Genomic DNA, 20,020 nt, shown 5'->3' with positions numbered 1-20,020 from the left:
CCCCCAACTGTGGGACTCACCATGAGCATATATCAGTGTGAGGTGGAAGGGTTTTGGCACCAGGGAAGCGGAGCGGATCAGGACTCATTCTAGAGGAGGATCCCCCACAAGCCCCTCATCCCAGCTGCCAGAAACTTTGCTCAGTATCCAGACTAGCGCCCACTACCTTATCCAGCTGCCAAACCCTAATACCCACAACTTCCAGGTGTCCTTTGCCTGACGCTGCTCAGCGTTCTAAGAGTTAAAAAGTTTCTCTCGAGTTTTATTCCCATTTTATCTGCATAGTTCCCTCCCACATTCTGATCCCCACAGGATTTTATAACCTCCATGTCCTATTTTGGCTGGTGATGTCAGAGGCAGAGCTGTTACCATGGAGAGGAGAGGGACAGACTCCACTGAGACGGACACAAACATAGCCTAAAACTAAAACAAACTTCTGATTCATCAGCCAAATTGTATCATTGTTCACGGATTGCAAAATGGTCATCAATAATTTCCCAGATGGATGTGCATGGTGGGAGAGAAGTACATTAAAGCCTTATATAAGACTCTGGATAACATTTACGTACGAAGCGCCCAGAACATGTATTACAAATTAATCTGTGGAATGAAGTCAGAGGGTCATTTCATGAGTGGCCGTGGATGAGAGCATATTGAAACCAAGCTCTCCTCAGAGAGCAAACAGGATTACTCACTGATACCAAAAAGGATGGCTCCCATACTGCAAACAAGATGATATTCAAGGACCATACGTATACACTACAGCAGGGGTGGGCAAACTTTTTGGCCTGAGGGGCCACATCGGGAAATAGAAATTTCATGGCGGGCCATGAATGCTCACAAAATTGGGGTTGGGCGGGGGGGGAGGGCTCTGGTTGGGGGTGCAAACTCTGGGGTGGGGCTGAGGCGTTTGGGGGTATAGGAGGGTGCTCTGGGCTGGGATCGAGGGGTTTGGAGAGTGGGAGGGGGATCAGGGCTGGGGCAGGGGCACAGGGGGAGGCTCAGGAGTGTGGGCTGGGATCGAGGGGTTTGGAGAGTGGGAGGGGGATCTGGGCTGGGGCAGGGGCACAGGGGGAGGCTCAGGGATGCAGGCTCTGAGAGGTGTTTACCTCAAGCGGCTCCCGGAAGCAGTGGCATGTCCCTTCTCTGGCTCCTGTGCAGGGAGGGGCCCCCGACCCTTGGAGCGGGGTCATGCAGCTGCTTCTGGGAGCTGCGCGGTGCGGCCCTTGACCCAGTGCCCTGGCTGGAGCGCCAGAGCAGGGCAAGCCCCAGGTGGGTTTGCCCACCCCTGCACTACAGCAACAATAATATGGTGCATGGTGCCATAAGCAGTAATTTATTACCAATTATTTCTGTATTGGCAGGTGAAATTCAGCAAAGTCATTCACATTGGAAAAAAACATCCCAACTGTATGTACAAAACGGTGGGGTCTAAATTAGCTATTACTACTTAAGAAAGACCTTTGAGTCATCATGCATAGTCCTCTGAAAACATCTGCTCAAAGTGTCCTAGTGGTGAAAAAAGCTAGAGAATGTGAGGGACCATTAGGAAAGGGATAGATGAGAAGACAGAAAATATCATAATGCCACTATATCAATCCATGGTACACCCACACCTTGGATATTGTGTGCAGTTCTGGTTGCTCCATCTCAAAAAAGCTCTATTAAAATTGGTAAAGGTGCAGAGAAGGGCAATGAAAATGATTAGGGGTATGGAACAGCTTCTATATGAGGAAAGATTGCAAAGACTGGGATTGTTCATCTTAGAAAAGAGACCACTGAGTGGGGATATGATAGAGGTCAATAAAAGCATGACTAGTGTGGAGAAATGGAATAGGGAAGTGTTATTTACTCCTTCACATAACACAAGAAGCAGGGGTCACCCAATGAAATTAGTAGGCAGCAGGTTTAAAACAAACAAAAGGAAGTACTTGTCAGGAGACTGGGGTGTAGGCAATCTGGCCTAGAGGTTGGAGCAGGAATCAGGTCTAGTCATCAGAGCAAGGGTCAGAACTGGAGTCAGAATCCAAATGCTAGAGCTAAGGGTCAAGACAGTCAGAGTGAGGAATCAAAGCTGAGGGTCAGAACTGGATTACCTGGAGACAAGGAAGGCAGGAGCAAGGCTGGGACAGAATTGGAACAAGGCTGGGTGCAAGGCAGGGTCCAGGTTGGAGAAGTGCAGGAGCAGTGAGGCCAGCACAAGAAGGGAGAGAATGCACAGGCATGTGCACTGAGCAGCTGCTTATCCACCGCAGCTGATGAACTTAAGAACAAGCCACCTGACTGCCTTAGCCAATCAGGTAGTTCGGCTATGGCCCAGCTGTGCTCTTTGGCTGCTTGGTGACTGGGCAGGCACAACTGCAGATCCTCATTCCTGACAGTACTTCTTCACACAACACACAGTCAACCTGTGGAACTCATTGCCATAGGATGTTGTGAAGGCCAAAAGCATAACTGGTTCCAAAATGAATTAGGTAAGTTTATGGAGGATAGGCCCATCAGTGGCTATTAGTCAAGATGGTGTCCCTAAACCTCTGACTGCCAGAAGCATCTGGCAGTGGCCTCTGTCAGAGACAGGATATTGGGCTAGATGAACCATTGGTCTGACCCTGTATGTCCATTCTTATATTTCTTTCTCCAGATATATTATAAATTTTTTTAGGTAGAGAAAAACCACCTCTAATGGAACATTCCAACACTAGCAAATTCCCTTTCTCAACAATTGCCCTGCTCCATCACTCAGAACTGGGGAATCCAGGATGCTCTGTGGTTGTTGTTGAGGTCACATGCTTTACTATTAAATTTAAAGTACTTTACAACATTACTCTAGAAATAAAATCATCATGGGGTTCTGTGTTTGTTGTCTTCCAAGGATTCCGCATCAATATTTCTCAGTTTACAAGTAAAAAGGATTGTTTATTTATTTTTGTTAACTACAAGCCTGGCAAACTCAACCTGGGTTCTGTCTAGCTCATGCATCATCACCAGAACTGAAACTTAGTTCACAATTCTGACACTAGCACAATAGAATCCAAACTGTTCTCTCATATCTGTGTTAGCTCTCCATGACTAACAGGGCTAAAAAATAATGAAAACCAACAAAACCAAACCTTGGCCAAGATTTTCAAAGAATAGATGCATAAAATTGGGCTCCTAAATTAATAGCCTAATTTTCAAAAGTGCTGAGTACTCAGCAGCTTCCGCTGACTTCAGCATAGTTTTAGGAGCTTAAAGTTAAGTGTCTATATTTGAAAATCTTGATTTATTTTTGTCACTGAAGTCAGCAGATATACACACAGGGAACAGATCTGTTTGTCCTTTCCTAGATTCACTTTTCTGATTATAACTGCACTTTAACAGATTGCTTATTGTATGTTGTTCCAATTATTAACCCTTCTCATGCCCTACAAGTGTCTAAGCTCACATCCAACAATGCACCTGTCCTCCATCCCCCCGTATGGCTGTGCTGGGTATATTGCACATACTGCAGTCATTCTCATGGACCCACAGCACACCAGCAAAGAGCTTCCAGCAATGCATGGAACTTGCTGTGGTGTAGTTTAAAAATAACATGTCTTTATTTAATATGCCATAACAGTCTTATTCAGTTGGTGAAGTAGGGAACCTTCATTTAAAGGGTCACTTGTAATATTAGTCAGGCTTCTCTTGAATCTAGACTTACTGCAATGGGACAACATGAATGAGCTCTATCCTTGAAGCCCCTGGCTCCTCTTAAGTACAGAGGGCAAGTTCTTGTCATCCACCCTAAACCAGTAAGGCCTGCTGCAGCAAGAGAGGGGCTTGGTAAGAAGCATTTCCCACTACAGTACAGTGGAAAAACCTGGACTTCTGATGGTGACACAGCAAGAAGAAATATCTTGCTCTGTTTTTGTTCCGTAATGGGTGTGAGAATTTTAACATAAATAGATTGGTTTATAAATGTTAACTCTGGAGTCAAACGGCGCCAGGGCTAACAGACACATGCAACAATGGCCCTACCACAGCACTGCCGTTCTAAAAGACAAGGATATATTTCTCACCCTTGTTTTTTCTCTTCTTTCCCTTCTTCCTCCCCCTGCCCACCCCACACCTGGGGATAAGTGCAAAGGGAGTTGTACTGAGGCGTATTTTTCATTAAGCGATATCCATTTGTTTAACTGAGGGAACTCAGAGAAGCAGGAATAAACATTCCATGCGAAGCACCAATGTAAATATTTAAGTCTGGGAGTTCATGACCAAACTGCATTCTGGACTCAGCGAAGAGTTATATAACCAGGGGGAGAGCACCCTGAAGCTTCTTGGGGGATACTTTTAGAAAAACGTCCCAAAAGAAATGTTTTGATCTCTTGGCACTGTTATGGGGTAGCTCACACCATTGGAGTCCTGGGCTGTCAGACTCAAGACAGGCTATGAGGAAGCTCAGAGTCTCAGCGCTCCAGGCTCTGCACTGGCAAAGCACTGCTATGAAGAGGCTCACAGCTAGAACTGGTTGAAACTTTTTGTTCAAAATGCTTATGCCTGAAAAATGGCTTTTTTGTCAGAATGGAAATTTCCACAGGAACTATCCATTGTCAGGGACAGTTTGGGGAGAGTTGTCAAAAATCTGAAAAACCAAAGATGGAAAAGTTTGCATTTTTTGTTCCCCCAAAATCTCCCCCAAAAGTCAGGTTTTTTGACAAACAGGCAAAAACATTTGAAGTAAAATTTCAACAGAAATTTTAGTTTGTACGTTTTGCTGAAGTTTTTCATGGGAACAAAAGCCACTTCCTGACCAGTGACTCACAGCACTGAATTCCCTGCTGGCATTGAGGCTCCTTGAGCCCCTACAACTTGGCTCCATCCCCTACGTTCTACTGAACCCATGCTCACCATGGGTACCAGTGACCACCTCAAGGCCTCTTCACTGTTCTCATCCTTCTCACTCTACTTGCATGAGGTGCTCCAGTCGAGAAACCTGCCACTTCCTTGGCTGTAGAGACTGGGCTTTCCTTATTTTCTTCCACCCTCTCCGGCCACTCCCTCACTGTCTCCTTTTGTGGCTCTCCTTGCTCTGCCCTCTCGCTATGTCTGGGTTCCTGTGGTAGGGCTCACTCATCCTTGGAGCACCCCTTTGCGTCGGTGCGAGATTTTGCTGCTATCTTTGGTTCCAGAACATTCTGCAGGCTGTCTGCCTCTGGCCCCAGATCTTCTGTGGCTCAGCTCTCTGGCCAAGTCACCCAAGTTCAGACCCCTTCTGGCGTATCATAAGCAAGCATAAATGAAACTGAATAAGTCTTCTGCCCTCTTGGCCTACTGAAGTCTTCTCTGCTTATAAACCCAATCTCAGGACTCCCTTGCCCAGGAGCCTCTTCTGCTCCCTGTGAGTGTCCCTCCATAGGAGAGTCCTGCCTTGTCTACTGTCTCTCCCTAAATCATGCTCCCTTTTTCTAGGCCCCACCACAGGGCCTAATCCTGTCCCTGTGGCCTTCCTTAGCCTGCCTCCTGCAAGCCTTTCCCTGGGAGAGGGAGGGTCTTCCCTTCTCAAGGGAGCGCCTTCAGTCTACTTAAAGGCCTAGCTCTGCCTCTTCTTGCCAGGAGGCAATTAGTTAATCAGCCCCCTCCCCCCCCCCTGCAGGTGTAAAGCATGACTAATCGGTGTTTTATCCCTTACCTTCCAGGTGTGATGGGGGTTAAACCCTGACACTGTCCCACAAGGGTCTGTACTCTGCCCACCCTCCTGCTCCTCAACACAATACTCGGTCACTGGGAAACCTCATCCATTCTCATGGCTTTAATTAGCACCCCTCGCCAATGTCTCTCACATTTGTCTCTCCAACCCTGACTCCTCCCCCTCTCCTCAGGTTTGTATTTACAACTGCATCTCTCATATCTCCTCCTAGAAGATCCACTGCAACCTATCAATTATTTATTATATAATTATTAATTATTATTATGGCCACAGTGCCTAGGAGGACCCCATTGTGCCAGGCGCTGTACAAACACAGAACAAAAAGACAGTCCCTGCCCCAAGGAGCTGACAATTCAAGTATAGGACAATTGACAACAGATGGATACAGACAGGTGGGGGAGTAGAGTGAGACAGTATTGGGCAGAACTACAAGCAGCCTAACTGTTGTCAAGTTCTTTTGTAGGCAAAGGAGAGTTTGGAGGAGGGGTTTGATGGAGGATAATGAGGCAGCTCTGTGAATGTTTGCAGGGAGCTACTCCTGTGTGTGTGTGTGTGTGTCGGGGTGGGGGGGGGTGCAGCATGGGAGAAAGCACGAGGGTGCTTGTTTGACAATTTAACGCGTGGCAGTGGAGGCTGGTGTCATGGACTGATTAGAGGTGGGAATTGACATTTCAGTAGCGAATGAGAGATGATATGGAGGGTGAGGATAGACTGCGAAGGGTCTTGAAAGTGAATACAAGCAGCTTAAGCAAAAACTGAACTCCTCATCATTCCTCCCAAATCTTCGCCTTCTCCTTTGTCTGGAACTGTTAACTATGCCGCCATCCTCCCTGTCCCATTGGCTCCAAACCCTGGTGTCATCTTCATCTCCTCTCTCTCTTTATCTCCTCCCACATAGATTCTATAATTAAACCCTTCCAGTTTCAGCTCACCTGCATCTCAGACTGTGGTGTCAAACACCCAGTCTGTGGGTTGGATCCAACCTGTTTCACGTAATGATCTGGCCCCCGTGACAGATTCTGCTTTTGCAAAACCTAATTTTCATGTAAAAGGGAGGTGTGAGGAGCCCTTCTGCCAGGTGCCAATAGAATCAAGTAGGGCTGGGTACAGTCGGTGCAGGGGCGCTTTTCTAAAATAAATTGAAGGATATCTCAAGCCTCGCCTAGAGCCATGCCCTGTCTGCTTCTGGCTCTGGGAAATTAAAATCCAACTTCCCTGGTTGCCATTGCAGGTGGCTCTTCCCCACCTACAGGCACTCAGGAGTGCTTGGGAACATGGAACCACAAGTACCTTTTATTTGTAGGGGAGAAGGAAAAATCCAAACAAAGAAACCCTATGTATGTATGTATGTATGTACATCCAGTCGGTGTGTCACGAGTTTGGTTAGCCCCACAGTTCCAATGTATTAATTATCTGGCTTGTTGGGTCCAGAACTTTTAGCCACACAGCAACCCCCACTCCTCTAAAACCGCAGTCACAGGTCCAATTAGATGCAGGAGTAGCAAGGGCTATCATGGGGGCTGGCTCTCTTTCACCAGCTGCTCCAGACCAGAGAAGGCCAGACCATTACGCCATACCACCTGGTCCAGCTCTATGACATCAGCTCTATTGTGGTGGGTCTGGTCGGTCCTAGATGCAATAATCTCTACAATGATGCCTGTTGAAACTCTGTGGAGTCACCTGTGTATTGCCACCACCAGTCCAGTTAGGCCTCCCTGCAGAGAATCATAGAAATGTAGGTCTAGAACAGACATCAAAAGGTCATCTAGTCCAGCCCCGTGTGCTGAGACAGGACCAACACCGAGCCACCCTGGTCCAGGCAGGCTCTGCAGCAAAGCCAGCTTTGCACCCCGCTCTGAACTTCAGCTTGGTCCAGCCCTTCAGAACCATTCCACACAGGAATCAAAATCTTCAAATGCAGAACCCAGAGCAGTACAGACCGCTGAGACTGAGGGCCGGAAGTAGAGCCTCTAGTTTTTATAGCAAAACCTTCCACCATCTCTGGGTGAATTAAATCCTGTTCCCAAACAAGGGCCCACTACCTCTAGAGTCAGGGTGACCCACTTATTCCAGGGCATACCTTGCACATTTCCTGTTACCTTTCAGGAGTACGATTACCATAACAATCAATTTATATGGAGGCAGAACAGGGGCATTCCAGCTAAATCAGCAAAACACAGTATATGGAATTATGGGTAAGTAAAATTATATTTTATGGAAATGACATTGGCCAGAACAGGATTTTCCTCTTTTTCCCTATAGAGGGAGTTCTATTTCCCCAAACTTCTGGGGTTTACATATGTACCTACCCCTGATGATTGTGACCACATTATCCCATTGTCTTCTCCCTTTTCCTACCTGTCTCTGGACTACCTTCTCCTCCTTTTGGTCTCACCTTAATTTAGGATTGTTTATTGTTAGTATGGAGGTAGCACCTAGAGGCCCCAATCAGAATGGTAAGCTCTTTGGGCAAGGGAAGCCATCTTTATCTGTGTTGTAAGCACCATACATAGCCATGGTGCTCTGTAAGCCATAAATAATAAGCAGAGTAGAAAGAAAGCTCAGATTTCAAGAGGCCCAATAGCCAGTGACAACACTATTGTTGAAGAAGCTCACATTCTTGAGTTCAGGGCTGGCGTTGACAAGGCACTGCTGTTTTGGAAGCTTGCAGCACCAGAGTCTGGAGCGGGGACTGGCCGGACACCAGCGTGAGGAAGCTCAGCTGACGGGAGAATCCGAGGCTGGTGCTGATAGAGCGCTGCTATGAGGAAGCTTGCAGTGCCAGTGTATGAGACAGAAAAATCAGTACCCTCTCATTGCGCTGTCACAGAATCAAAGGCAGTAAAAACAAAAGAGAAAGTTGGTGGGGGAGGGAGGGGAGAGCTGAGGGGACTGGAACAGAACACAATGTATCTTTATGAAATATTTAACATTTTCTTTTACCCCATCTGTCTCCTCAGAGCCAACTGAATGTTTTGTATAAGCCAACCCCTCTGTTGACCTACTTGAGATAAAACCTCAAGAAGTCCTATTGTAAATGCGGCAGGGAGGCAGAAAAGAGAGCCCAGAGGGGGGAAAAAAATTTCCATAATAAAACTGTCAAGGGGAAAAAAAAGACACCAGAAATCATTGCAAGGGAAAGTAATTAAATTAAGAATTTAAATGGTGACGTCCACTCCAAACCACTCAACATAAACGGTGTCCTTCAGTCTCTAATTAAAGAGGAGCATTTCAGGGAGAGGTCTGCACTTAGCTCCACCGAGACAGAACGGCAGCAGCTCGGGAACCTTTGTTCAGAGAAAAAGATACCCTTGTGAATTTTAAAGCTGGGCTGGAAGATTTGGGAGCCAGTAGTCACTGCAGTGTGTATGGACCTGATCCTATCTATCTGGTCTCAACGCATGCCAAGAAGCCACAGAAATCCACATCCCTCTTCCCTCTGGGTGTTCCCCCCAGAGTTCATTCCACAAGGTCTCTCCTACTTCGAATCCCTTCTGCAGACTTACCTCTACAGCAACTACAATGGAATGGCTGTAGGATAATCTAATGCATTTACCCTGCAATGAGACCTGTGTGAGCAGATCCTGTGCCCTGCAGTCTGTGAGGGTCCATCCACATGGAATTAGTTGCAGTATCTGGGCCTAAGTGTGGTGCACAGAAAGCTGTATTAAAATCATAATCTATCACTTTAAATGCAATGCGTTTTGCCCTCGTCCTTCTTGCAGGCTAGGGGTCTCTGTAGGGAAGTGAACAATCTGGATCTAGCAGAGCCAAGGTGCTAAGAGCCAGCCTTGAGCAACATGGGGTTAGTTGTGCCTCAGGGAGCAACCTACTTCGTCTCTCTCTGGTTTTGGTTCTTCAGTGATAAAAGTTCTGGGTTTTAAGCAATAAAGTAGCGTTACTTTGCAACCTTCCTGAAAGAGTATTTTTTATGCTTTTTATCTAACTTCTCTGTCTGTATGCCATGAATATAACACTAAGATTGTATAACATTAAATACCAACCCTCCCACCACTGTCCGACTAAAACTTCATCTTATCACGATATGGCTAATCATCTCCTGGCCACTTTTTTTGTATGTTGCAGCCCTTTTTTTAAATTGGCTTTGCATTTTTAGAGTGTGAGCTCTCTGAGGCAGGGATGCCTCCTTTTGTGTTTGAAAGTTCAGAGCAAGTTGTGGGCATTATCAGAAGCACAAAGTAAATAAATACTGATCATTCATATAAAGAGTAACAACAGGGCACAATAATCCAGTGACAGGTCTTCCCTCCCCATTTGTTGCAAAAGGAAGCAACTCTAGGTGGATGCAGAAAGGCAGTTTAGAGCCAGGTTTTCCCAGAGCTGGCATTCAGAGTTCATTCCAGGGCACACAGCTCCAGTTCAGAATCTTCTTCCAGAATCCGTTCCAGCTGGTCACAGGAATTCAATTCAGGATTCTTCCCTTCCCTCCCGCCCCCTCCCTCCCCGGGGCTGGACCCACAGTCCATTCCAGGAGACAGAGGATTCCAGTGCAGGCTGCACCTGCCTCCTTCCAGATGATTTAAGAGTATGTTTATAGGTAGTGGGGGAAAAAAGCATCTCTGGATCAGGACAATGAGCTGCGTGAAGCAGGGCCAGGTTCTTAAAATCACTCACACACCCAATGTTCAAAAACTAAAGTATAAATTACTAGTGAGCAGGTGAAAAATCCAGGTCCTTTGAACAAATCGCCAGGTGTTTTAAAAACCCCTGATCCTCTGGGAGGAAAGCACAGTGGGTAACAGAAAGCAAAAACACCAACAAAACCCAAGACAAGTAAGGAACTTGAGGAACCTCAGAGACTGGGGGGCAGATGTGGACTAGCCAAAACCCAGAGCAATAATACCGGAGAGTGTCTAACAAAAACTGCAATCTCATTTAGCTGTATGCCAGATTCATAAAAGAGACCTGCGACGTTTAGGAAGTGTTATGCTCAGTCACAAGCCATGTGTGACAGATAAATGTCACGTGGTTGGCATTATGCAGCTACCCTGCAAATTTGTTGGGCTTGCTTAAACATAATCTTTTTATATTTTCAACACACCAAGTTCCACTTAAGTATTCTGGCTGCCATAGCAACATGGCACATTCATTCCAGGTGTCATTTTCCATCACAATCGGTTTGTTCGGAACTCTTCCCTGACTTCAAAACTTTTGTTGCCGAGGTAACAACATTTCTTTTCACATGGAAGTGCTTGGCTGTGTGCATATGTGGCAAGATGAGGTCTGCTCTCTGCAGGAGCTCATAGTACAATGGGATGAAGATCAGGAATGCTAAAAAATATTTGTAATAAAGGAAGGGTGGGATGAAGGAACTGTAAGAGGAAACAGTGCTGCAGTGGCAGGTGGTACAATGTGACGGGGGACACAGTAGGATCCCAATGGGTGGCCCCAAGGTTAGAACATGGGAAAAATCTAACATATTATATCATAAAGAATAATAAATATAATAATAGAAAAATAATACTTTATCCTTCTAGGAACCCTTTCCTGCAAGGATCCTAATATAGAGTTGCAACATTTCCACATTTTTTTTCTTTTCTTTCCAACAAAAATTCACCCAAATTGACCTGAATTCATGAATTGTGGCAATCAACCTGAATCTGCATTTTTCAAAGTTTTGCATGAAAAGCGTTGCCCCGCTCTGCTAAGACCCACAAATAGTGTAGACAGACCCTGCACATGCTTTCCCCACCCAGCTCTGCAAAAGCTCTTCACTGCTGCCCTGCTGCTATTCCAGCCTTGTCCACGCCCCTCAGTCTTCCCCTCTGTCTCTGCCAATGAACCTCAGCCTTGATCTGCAGCATCCCCCTCTATGTCAGTCTTAGCCTACCTCCCTGTCTCTATGGGTGTCAGTGCACCTCAGTTTTGACGTGTAGCATCCCGGCTGTTCCAATTCTGAGCACCAGAATCCACCCACCCAAACTTTCATTTTCAGACAACGAAGCCCCCAAAACCTGCTATCCGTATCTGTCCTACTGAAAGGGCTGATAGATAAGGAGGTGCTGGTGAAGCTCACGGTGGGATAACATGAAGTACAGTAGGATCTGGCATACGTGAGGCATGACTAAGTACAGAAAATCATTCTCTCAGCTAATGCATCAACCATCCTCTTCCAAAACCAGGCATGAGCAGCTGATGCTTAGCGTGGACATTCCAGACACTCCAAACCGCTGCATCCTGTGTGCGGTAAGATAACCCTGTGAGTCCCTAATCTCACACAGCTGGGGAATGCTGAGCATAACAGAAGCTATTGGAAAATAAGGTTGATTAATAGATTGCAAACCAGGGCTGGCTCCTGCTTGTTTGCATGTTGCAGTTGATTCATTTGGATAGCCAGACACATTTCTGTTTTACACGCTACATCTTGGTGCCCCAATTCCGGGCTGCTAATGACTCTAGTGGCCAAGTGTGGGTCACTGCGGGGGTCAGGCTTTGATTTTTATTTCATCAGAGCAATTCATAGTCAACTGCACAAGCCGTGTCCTGTACAAATCCGCCTCCTGGGTCACTGGCCACCACTGCTTCTGAATCTGGGTCAGTGCGGCATTTGGCTAGAAACAACAACACACCTGAAGAACACAGTCCTTTTTGGCAAGACCAGGGAGAGAAAGTGTTTGTGAGAGGCACCCTGATGTGAGAAGCAAGGTACAGTGACAGCTGAAGTGGCAGTGCCGTCTCCCTCCTGTGTGAAATTACCTTTGATTCTTTACAACCAAAAAGCGGTGTCTTTCAAACCAAGACTATAACAGAAAGAACTAGATAAGTTCATGGAGGATAGGTCCATCAATGGCTATTAGCCAGGATGGGCAGGGATGGAGACCCTAGCCTCTGTTTACTAGAAGCTGGGAATGGGTGACAGGGGATGGATCACTTGATGATTACCGGTTCTGTTCATTCCCTCTGAAGCACTTGGCATTGGCCACTGTCAGAAGACAGGATACTGGGCTAGATGGACCTTTGGTCTGACTCAATATGTCTGTTCTTATGTAAAGGCTGAGAGGTGAGCCTGCGGATGGGGGAGAGGGGGGCAAAGATGGTTTTAAGTCACCTTTGCACCTCCTGTAACCGGAACGCCATTTTGGCCTCTGGTACAGGTTACAGCAATCTGAAGGCTGTCTCCAATGGCACTCTGCCCAAGGGGCGACTGTGGCCACAGGGAATACCTGGAGTGAAGCAGCACTTGGCCTCAGCCCCATCCTCTCCTACCCAATATGCTAAAGCATCCCTTGTGCGGGTGGCATAGGACCAGCTACGGTGGCTGTACACTAGCCAGGGAAACCCCCTATATCAGGAATTACCCAAGGGCTGGGTCCACTCTATTTCTGACCCTTTGACTTCAGTGGAGACATCATAAAAGGGATGCGGTGCAGTAACGAACTGGGCCCCTGACTCGATGATACTTTTCTGATGATTTCCCCCCCTCCCATTCCTTGGCTCACCTTTCCCCAGGGACTGACTGCAGGGAGCTTCCCTCAGTGCTCCAGGCTTTCCCTCTTCTTCATGCAATGCACCAGCATTACTGCAAAAGGCCTTTATCATGCCTGTTAGGCATTGGCCCACCTTGGTGCAGTGCAAGCCGGCCGCCCCAAGGGGCCTTCTGGAGCACAGGGAATGCCACTGTGAAAGGCCCTTGCACAGGGTACACAAGGGTAGGGAGGCTCCTTAGATGCAGCTGCGTTCCTACACAAGGGTCTATCCTCATCTGGCCCAAAGAGTCTGCCTCTCCTCTGAAGAGGTCCCTTATGTAACAGGTAATCAGGCTGAGGGGACAGTGAGTGTTCCCTGGACCCAGGCATCCAAGAGCTGGCTGGGAGTTCCAAGTTCCTAAAGGGATAAATTTTAATAGCTGCTGAAAGCCCAAGCGAACAGACAAATAATCCCTGAAAAACAACTCCAAACACCAGCCCAGGCAGTCACAGTACATCAGCTCTCCCCTCTGAAAGCACAGCTGTCCCCAGAATAAACAGGAAACAGTTTTATCCTCTGAGGAGCAAGGAGGTGAAAGGGTCAATTCTTTAGGTTGTGTGTCCAGGATTTAGGCAAGCAGCACAAGTCCCAGACTAATAGATTTTCCCTTTTTCTCATAGATGAGGGACCCAATGGCTGAGTTCTTGCTCATGGGTCTGTTTCTTGGTCTGAAATCGCCCTTTCTCCAGCGCAGGGTGACAAATATCCAGAGCCCAGAATGCCTGGTTTTGCCAGCAAGGCTTCAAAACTGAGGTAAAGTCACATAGGTGCTGGAACTAGGGGTTCCCCCTGGCTTGAAGTGGGTTCCAGTTGGTTTTACAGTTTGGTTCAATGGCTCTCAGTATCCCCACTGTACAAATCAGTGGTGGGCAACCTGTGGCCCACGGGCCGCACATGGCCCGTCAGGGTAATCCACTAGTGGGCCATGAGATAGTGTTTACATTGACCATCCACAGGCACAACCGCCCGCAGCTCCCAGTGCCCGCGGTTCGCCGTTCCCGGCCAATGGGAGCTGGGGGAAGTGGCGCAGGCCACAGCGATGTGCTGGCCGCCGCTTCCCGCAGCTCCCATTGGCTGGGAACAGCGAACCTCCGCCACTGGGAGCTGCAGGCGGCTGTACCTGCCGACGGTCAATGTAAACGCTGTCTTGCGGCCTGCCAGTGGATTACCCTGACGGGCCGCATGCAGCCCGTGGGCCGCAGGTTGCCCACCACTGATACAAATTGTTCCAGCACCCCTGAAGTCACTGCAGGAAGAAAGCCAAGTAACATGGCAAGAGGAAGAGCTGTGACCCTGCCCCTGCAGTTGCCTTCCAATGGGCTTATGGTTCACATGCACCCAGCTCACATGGAAGCCTGGGACATGTCTGTCCTGTCTGATTCTGGGTGACCATGCATGTTAATTTCATGCTAGTGATGCTGGATAAGAGGCCTGGCTAAGGATGTACTTTCATCCAAACCCCCAATTTTATGGTGTTTATCAGGAAAAGTTTACCCCTTTGGGTGCAATTTCTCATGTTCGTTCTCAGCCCAAAGATAAGTTTTTCTTTTTTTTTTTTTTTGGTCTCCTTAGAGGGGGAAAAAACTCAATCAATTTTTTTGTTTTGTTTTTCCCTCCACCCCTTTGAAAACCAAAACTGGGCAATTAAATGAAAAAGAAAAACTAGTGCAGCATGAAGGTTGAGAATTTGCACATGGTGAGGGCAATGCCTCCCCTTGTGACCTACGGGCTCAATTATTGGAATTCCCTGTGTGCTGCTCTGCCCCTTGCAGCTCCTTCAGAATGCAGCAGCTTGGTTGCTGATGTGTTGCAGCTATCATGATCACATTCAGCCCCCGTTGCTTTCTTTATATTGGCTGCCTGTTCAATGGTGGACTCGGTATAAATGAGCCTTATTGGTCTATAAAGCTCTGTATGAGACTGACCTGACATTTTTTTTCAGAGGTGTTGTTAAATGACTGCCACAGTTGCTGTTGTTGAATTGTTTTGTTCTGGCTGGTTTTGTTTACCTGCCTTGTCTGTAATTTTGTTGGGGGTCTTCTTTTATTAATGAAGGAGAAATTGTTTTTATGATGGCTGATCAGCACCCTGGGCACTTTTGCAAGGGTGGGATTGCAATATAAATAAAATTGTATTATGATGATGATGAATTTACACACACACACACCCCATTCAGATTGTTGGGCTCGATGCAAGAATCACGCAATGAGACTCGATGGCCACGGACTCTGTGGATAAGCTGCAGTGCCACCCCAGCCTGGGGCAGCAGCAGTCTGCATGCATGTAACACTGATGTTGCGGTGTATGCTGTTGTTCTGGTACCCCAATGCAGTGCAGTATGTTGCCGCGGGTGCAGTGTGGCTGCGGTCGCATTGCTGTGGAGCCATGTTTTAATTGTCTGACTCTAGAAATAAAATGCACAGAAGTAAGGCAAATCCAGCATTATTGTTTCCATAGCAACGTGAACGCTGCCATACAGGGCACTGGCCTGGGAATCAAGAGACCTCAGCTCTATTCCCAGCTGTGCCACTGATCTGTTGGCAGGGCCAGATGAATGCAGACACAAATTAGGCATGTGCCATGGGCCCAAATTTGAGGATTGACCAACCCAAGCAGTGCTGTGACCCTATGCACCAGGTCACAATGCTACTCACTGATATTTTGCTTGGCTGCCCCTCCGTCATGGGGGAGGGTTGGCTGGGCCAAACCCAAGTGGTATTGCAACCCCATGTGCCAGGTTGCAATGCCACTCGCTCAAATGTGGCCTGATCACCTCTCCCGCACAATCCCTGCTCATCAGACCTAAGACCCAGTAATGGCTGAATTCAGCCCTGCCTGCTGGGTAACCTTTGGCAATTTGTGTCCTTTGTGCCTCAGTTTCCCCACCCACCCTTTGTCAGTCTTGTCTATTTGGATTGTGAGCTCTCCAGGACTGGCACGGTGCCTTGCTGTGTCCAATGCCTACCCCAATGGGTCCCAATTTCAGTCGGGGCTTTGTGGTGCAAATAATACAAATAAATTATTATTAATAAACAAAATAATTGTACCTACAGTATGTCAGGCACAAATGTAACAGGATATACAGGGAAACGGGTAGGTATTGCAAGTCCACGAGATGAACCAGCCCTGGTTGAGCTAAGAAGTGTAAATGTTTACTATCCTGCCTTGTGGTGTTTAACTTTTCAGCCTTAATGATATTCTGAACATCATTGTTATGATCCTTTGTTTATGGTAAGGACAGCACAGTCCTAAGTGCTTTCCAGGCGCATTGTCAAAGCTGATAGATTCCATCCAGCAGAGGCCAGCGGGGCACACTCACAATACAGGGAGCTGATATATACAAGATCTGTGGGCCCACAGGTGATGAGCACGCATGAACTAACATACAACACTAGCTCTGGATAGCCCCATTTTTTCCAGAGAGCAAATGCGATTCACAGGTATTAGGAGATCCTCAAGAAACAGAGTAGGGCTAATGTGTCTCCTTGAATTTTGAGAGTTTAGGATTACCATAGGATGAACTTGTATCAAAGTAAATAACCATCAGGTTTATTGATCATGTCCCCTCTAGGGAGACATCCACAAATAGCCAGTTAAAACTCTCACAGCTAGCATGCCCTGAATCTTGTGTGAAAGGGTGGCTTCTGGTCCCTGTGATAGAGAGGGTTATGTCTGTATCAGATGATGAGCTCCATTTTGTATTACGTGTTGAACGCATCTGAATTTGCTCAAGGCAAGCCTATTGACAGCAGCCCTGCCCGGGAATGGTGCTTGACGCCTTGCTGAAGGATTCTCATGGAGAATCCACCAAGACAGAAATCTGGAGCTCTCAGATTTGCTTATCTCTCAGCTGCTGGCTCATGGAACAATGGGCTTTCTACACAAAGGACCCACAAGGGAGGAAAGCAGCTGGAGTTCTCCATCTGAGCACATGGCAATGAGACAGAGACTCAATTTATTAGTGGGGTGCTCCTCTGAGCAAGGGAGCCCGACCATCAACACAGAATTGAAGGGCTTGCAGGAACAAGAGGGCAGGATGCCCTCTTCCCAGCCTGAAACACTAACGGACCTTGGACTCACGGAAGGAGTCAGCTCAGACCAGGGAAGGGAGCATCCCAGGACTTATGCCATTTTCAAAGATCTGTAACTCTCAAGTGCTTTAAGAGTAAAGTCTCTGTGGTTAAGAAATTCCTTTGCTAAACCTGTGTTCCTTGCTTTCCTGCCACTTTTTCCCTGAAGGGGTTAAACTAGAAGCCCAGAGTGACTACAGCCTTGGCGAAGCTCTGGGGGATTATATACATGTGACTGGGGGGCTTAAGAGGTCTCAGATACCAGTTTCAGGGTTAGGGCACATGGCCAGCAGTGCACCATAGTCTAAGGAAGGATGTCCTACAATCCCAGAGCTAGAAACAATGACCGGATGTTGCCCAGGCTCAGCTGGCTTGGAAGCATGTGGGACGCAGTGGTAGGGTCCACTCACAACAGGCTCTGTCTGTCCCGTGGGGGACTGGGTGAGGTTAGGACAGTTCCTGCTTTGGTAGTTCCATGGTCCTGGTCAGGAAGACCGGGGAGATTAGTGTAGGTGGGTAGAATTTCCAGGACATAATAGATGGGAGGCCAATATAAAATGGGGTGGTGGGGAAGGTTCTGCATTTCTACCACTGGGGCATGTAGCGAAGGAAAGAAACCAGGCCAGGCAAAGGGAAAGAATGAAGGAAAAGAGAAAGCAGAATGTGTTAAAAATGAAGAAGCAGAGACGAAAGCCAGGAATAGGGAGCGGCGAGGGGTGGCCATGCTAAACTGGAGCTGGAGGGGGAGTGGGCCAAGGGGGAGCACAAGGCTGGACAGGGCAGTTTCGGACATGTGTCCCTTGGCCCATGAGGTACTTCCTAATAACCAGCTGTGAAAATCCATACAGAGCATTCCATTTCATTGTCCTGCCCCTGAGCAAACCCAGCAGGCCTGAACATAGAAGCTATGGGCTGTGCTGGGAACTCTGTAAGGCAGCCAGAGGCCAACAGCCCAACTCAGAAAGGTGTGTGGGAGGGGACCTGACACAAGGCAAGTTAATAGGAACCTGGCACAAGGCGAACACGGGGGTGGAGTGTGTGTGTGGGAAAACAGGTAAAGAGGGAATAACGGAGTTTGTTGGAAGAGATCTGGAACAAGATCACAAAGGATGGGAACACAATGAGAACTGATAGGAGCACTGGGGAGGAAGAGACCTGGACAAGCGGGGAGGGAGAGGGAGAGGGGTCTGTGTTTGTGGAGTTGAGCGAGATCTGGAATTGTGAGGGAAATAGACCGGGAATTAGGGGATCGCAGGGAGGCAGTTGTGGGAGTTAGTTACCAACTTTGTTTTCAACACCAGAGCAGGTTTCTGTTCTTGGCTTTCAATTAGTCAGCTCTGGCACCAAGGATATATCTGCAACTCTACAACTGTCCCATGGTTAACCAAAAGGCTAATATGAACAGCTCCTTCTATTAGAGCCACAGTATAATGCCACTGAGGGCCCGGCTGTATTTTTGACCACAAACCAGAATGACTTTCTACTCTTAAATCCCCATGGTTTGCAGTCCCCACAGATCTCTCTCTTCCAATTTCTCATTGCTGGCACTTCACAGAGGAATGAATGAAAGTTTCTCGGCTTCCCAGAGTCCCACTGTGATGAGACTGCCCGATCTCCCACTGCTGGTTACACTGAGAACTGGAGCGGACCCCTACATGTGCTGCTGTTATTTATTGTTTCTATTACCGTAGCACCTAGACCCCCAACTGAGATCAGAGCCTCCCTGTGCCAGGCATTGTGCAGACACACAGTGAGCAAGAGGCAGTCCCTGCTGTGAAGATGTTACAATCTATACAGACAACTAAGACAACGGCAAACAGCAGGAGGGGAAACAGAGGCAGATCAATGTGAAGTAACTAGCCCAAGGTCACCAAGCAGCAGAGCTGGGAACAGAACCCATCTCTCCCAAGTCCTTGTCCAATGACTGACCCACTGGATCACGCTGCTTCTGGAAGCATCAGAACCAGCATTTCCTCTTTTCCATTGTTCGTCTCACCGCCTGTAGCAACGGCTCGCACGACTCCACAGTTTGTTTATTTGTTTTAATTAAATGACACTGAAGTCGCCTGCAGAGGTCACGTCGCCACATCTCGTGCAGGGCCTGGTGATGGGAGGCAGCTAAGTGATGCAGACGTGACTCAGCCGCTCTTCTCAGCGATGCTGGTTTTACAGCAGTGTGGCTCCACTGGTGTGTTTCAGGGGAGAGACTCCTGACTGAAGGGTAAGCGTGTGGAGAGCCCAGGCCAGCGAGTTTCCCCGAGCCACAACAGCCTGAAGTGAGGCTACTGGCTACTGCCACCCAGTGTGGCTCACAGAGATGACCGGTCTTTGCATTCAGTGCCCCATGGGGAGCCAAACAGTCTGGTACAAATCTGCATGCTGGCACCTGTAGCATCCAGGGAGCACTCCTCGGTATGAAATATAGAATCATAGGACTGGAAGGGACCTCAAGAGGTCTGGTCCAGTCCCCTGCACTCATGGCAGGACTAGGTATTATCTAGACCATCCCTGACAGGTGTTTGTCTAACCTGCTCTTAAAAATTTCCAGTGATGGAGATTCCACAACCTCCCTACGTAATTTATTCCAGTGCTTAACCACCCTGACAGTTAGAAGTTTTTCCTAATGTCCAACCTATATATATGGGCACCGGCTTCGTTTTAAACAAATCAGGTCAATCCTCAGCAAGTTGGCACCCTGGCCCTCACTATGGCAAAATTTGGGTGCTCCTGTCTGAGCACAAACTTGTAAAGGGGGCAATCCGAGGCCGCACGATAGCTCTCAAGTGGCTGCTTT

The sequence above is a fragment of the Chelonia mydas genome, chromosome 1 (genome assembly GCF_015237465.2).
Source record: "Chelonia mydas isolate rCheMyd1 chromosome 1, rCheMyd1.pri.v2, whole genome shotgun sequence".
Classification (NCBI taxonomy): Eukaryota; Metazoa; Chordata; order Testudines; family Cheloniidae; genus Chelonia; species Chelonia mydas.
Note: the sequence above shows the minus strand (reverse complement) of the source record.